We start from the raw sequence: 4,340 nt of genomic DNA, 5'->3' as shown, positions 1-4,340 counted from the left end.
GCTTAATGTAAGATAATGTCCATACTCATAGGATTTCGGTTTTGATTTTTTGACAGGTGGAAGTGTTTATGAGAAGACATATCTGAGAGAAATTTGGTGATCATTGGATGCTATTTTGGAACATTAAGCCACGTTAAGCCTTTTCATTTTAAGAGTTTTAGAATGTCCCTGAAGGGGCACTGAACGTTGCATCTTTTACCGACTGAAATGCTGGTACCGCAGAAGAGGCACACACGCTTATCCTTCATATTTGTGGGGGAAAAAAAAAACTTGTGTTCCCATTCCTCATGGAAATAGTATGTTTTCTGCTTTTTTTGGCCTGGCCACTTTCTTTGTTCATCATAAATCTGGGTATTTTATAAGCTAAACTGGCTTGCTAACACCAAACTCCTTGCTTTAGCTCAGTAGCTACCTCAGTAACTAGCCTACAGCATAATTGACATGATGATGTGTTGACAAACTTGACCGTAGCATAACTTATTTGATTGACAGCTGATATCATTTTGTGTTGGAGGGGGTGGGACATCTGTGTATTTGATTGGATTGAAATGGGAAGAGGTTTCCAGGGTGCATTTATTTGTTGTTGGGGTTTTTTTGTACATAATCCTTGAACCTTTTGGCGAGCTACTTAAAAACAGACAGCGAGCTACCAGTAGCTCGTGAGCAACGTGTTGGAGACCCCTGCTTTAGAGCCACTCGGACGATCAGCAGTTCCAGTACAGACATGTCCAGGATCAGTGCTTACTTCACAGTCATATGTGGGATCAATGGTTCCTGTACCGACATGTGGAGGATCAGTGCGTACTTTACAATCAGTGGAGAGATCAGTGGTTCTTGTAAAAAATAAGTGGGATTCCCCTGCCCCCTGTCCCAGCAGAGGCTGTTCCCCTGGGTTTTTCCCACTGACTCCACCACACATGCCTGGCATCATCAGGCCTCTGCCTGGTTGATGCAGCATCTCCAGCTGTTTCCACTCTCAGCTCCTGACCTTACTGATGGTTGCCAAGCACCACAGCTGGAAGTGATCAGGGTGAGTGGCAGCCAGCCAGTGCGCCAGATGTGCGAGATTTTCCTCCACCTCCATAAAAGCAGACTCCCTACCCCCCGGCACAGAAAGATACTGCATGGCCATGGCAGACATTACTGGGTTACCTACACAGAGCAGAGCTGCAGCAGGAGACAGTCTCAGTATGGAACTTCAGCAGGTGATAGTCTCAGTGAGAAGCTGAAGCAAAGACAGCTTCAGTATGGAACTGCAACAGGATACAGTCGCAATGCAGAGCTGCACAAGCAGACAGCCTGAGGGCAGAGGTGCACCAGGAGATAGTCTCAAGATGGAGCTGCAGTAAGAAACAGTCTCAGTGTGGAGCTACAGCAGGATAGATTTCAGTGTGAAAAGTAGCAGTAACTTACTCCAGTAATTAGAGGTTAGACAGAGCGGGGCTGAGAGGTGATAATGACAGCTCACGGATATTGCAGCACTGTCTTCCTAGCCATCCTTGTGCCACAGACGTCTGCCATAGTGAGCTGTGAGGAAGTCACACATCACTGTTATCTGCCTTCAGCAAGCTCCAGTGGGTCACCCTTCAACCTCAGCATTTGGGCCCCTTAACATTTGAATGGGAAAAAAAATGGAATAGATGCTGGTAGGAAGCACTAAATGTTAAAAGATTGAAAAGCTGAGGCTGAGCAGTGACATGGGCCCCTATTCAGATGTGTTTTTCCCTCTTTCTATTTCCACCACCATCATGTATTAGAGAGAATGTCTGCACTTCCACAATCAATTATCAATTTCCGGAACAGCTGTCTCTGTTGACCCATACATGCTGTGCTGTTGCTGCTGATGACAGAAAGTGAATAGAAAGTGACATAAGTGACCAATGAGATTAAGGTGGGTGAGGCTGTAAACAAAGCTGGTGTGGTGCATTGTGTCACTCAAAAATAGAACACACTGGTCCATGAGAGTGACACAATGGTCAGACACATGGGGAGTAGATGGACCATTGAACTGGTGCAAGACAAGCCTATGTTTATATTGGAATAAGATTTTCCTGCATACATCTGTCATGGTCATGGTTGGTGTGGTTTGCTCCTGACAGACAACAGTGGCAAGAATACAGAGTCATAGACTACAGAGTGACACATCTCAGACTATGCCCTCAAATATTAGCATAAATCTAAAAATGTATAGAAAATCTAAAGATGGGATGCCACTATACTGTCAGTATGGGTGGGATCATGTAGTTTTTCAAAATGCATTTTGTGTTTTACCCCTTGATAAAGGGAAATTGTGGAACACAGACAATACAAAGTCACATATTCTTTGCTGTGTTAGTTAACTTTTGGTCTTTGACTGCTGTTAGACATCTCTGCAGTTATACTAATTGTGTCATACTTCTAGTTGAGGTTATATGTCATGCAAGCTCATTACTCTCTGCACGCCCTCAGCTGTGTAGGAAAACCAATATGCTATATTGTGCCCTGGTCCTGCTCTGCTATAATATAATCACAAGCCTTATTTATTCACTGGGGAGTGGTGACTTTCTGTATGGGTGGCAGACTGAAAGGGATAAAAAAAATGAGGAACAGAGTGGCAGAAACATTGTTATTAACAGGGGACATGCCACAAACCAAAGACACATTACATCCGAGTGAAAGAATTTTACATTGTGGTACAACACACCAAATTGATTTCTGCATCTGGTGGTATGAGACAATACTTTCCATGTCCAGAAAAAGCAGAGTATGTGTTGTACTGATTTGTGATTCACAGCAGCAGTGAAAATGGTGCAACGCACAGTGAGCATTCTTACCATATTTCTCTGGCACACTGACTGTGGCATGCCATCTGATGGAGCTTCCAAGCATGGCATGACTGTTTTGGCTAGATTGAAGTCAGCTCCATCTGTGCAAAGGAATCCCCCCACTGACATCACATGCCCTCCTCCAAAGTACGGAGTGAAGAGGTTTGACTTTGGATTTATTTTACTTCACTTTCACAAGACGTTGAGTCTAATGACCTCTGACTGCTTCTCGTTTGGTTGGTTAATCCAAGCTGCTTTCAGTGACATACCTGTCATCATTACACAGATAATAGTTGTTGTGAGTGAATCACAATTCAGCATTATGTACATACACATGTTGCGCATGGAATTTTGGAACTGAGCAATTTTTGTGCTGAGAGTTGTGAACATTTTGAAAACATTACTGATGGTGTTCACCCTTCTACACTTGGAGATACTGGCTCCATGCTAAAGTGCCCTGTTTTGTTTTCTTTGTTTAATCCACACGCACTCATGCACCACACGTGAACTGAACTGTTTTGTGCACAGTTTTCATGTGCAATGTGACATTGCAATGTCCTGCTAACACTGGAGGGATAAAGCAAACACAAACAGATATCCCTGCTATCTAATGAGTGTTTGGGATAATTAGAGGAGCAAGGGCTGCCACGCAAATAAACTCATCAAAATTTGCCACAACAGCCCTGTCTCCAAGACACTAAAAAGAAGGCCAGATTTACCACCAACTTCTGGTCTAGCTGGGACAGTAGGGCTGAAGCATCAGACTGCTCCAGATGAGGCTGTGATGCATGACCTTTGATCTCTTTCCACATCAGCCATGACTGCTGGTGTCTCCTATCCTAGTGCTTTTACTCCTGCTGCAAATCCAGGTGGGAGAAAACATGACAGCATTTCATAAGTCACTGCCATTTCAGTGGTGCCAGACAGCCAATCTGTCTGTGATAGAGATCAAACAAAGAAGTGGCTGAACACATGGCATCCTCACATCCTGTTGCTGGTTGCTGCTCCACTAGGAGAACAAGCAAAGGACTCCTAACAGTCTCACAGTGTTACTGCTGTATTAATCCTCTTTTTGTCTGGTGGTGACTTCAGTAAGCAAACAAGTAAAAAGGTACACATATTGTTCCCACAAAGGAAAGTGCCCACATGGATACACTGCCAGAGCAAGGCAGAGGAAACATATTGCATTGGCCTGGTCTTGACTAATAAAATGTGAAATATTTTTGGACGCCATTCTTCAGGTTAGAATAATAAGCCTGCATCACCATGGAGCTCCTGGGTGGCCAGCAGGAGTTTGTTTTCCTTTCACCACCAATCACGAAGGAGAGAATGTACTGAGTCATTAAAAACTTCTGAACGTCACATGGTCACTACAAATCAGAGTGCTGCATCATGCACATTGCTGCTGACACCAGTAAGCATGATCTGACTATTCTTTACCTCTGATGCCAAAGACTGGCTGCTGTTTTCCAGATAACTTATGATCACAGACTAAACATCCTGTTTTTCTTTGTATAACAGTGACCTCATGAACTT

This window comes from Megalops cyprinoides, chromosome 11, assembly GCF_013368585.1.
Source record: "Megalops cyprinoides isolate fMegCyp1 chromosome 11, fMegCyp1.pri, whole genome shotgun sequence".
NCBI lineage: Eukaryota > Metazoa > Chordata > Actinopteri > Elopiformes > Megalopidae > Megalops > Megalops cyprinoides.
This window is presented reverse-complemented; position numbering follows the sequence as displayed.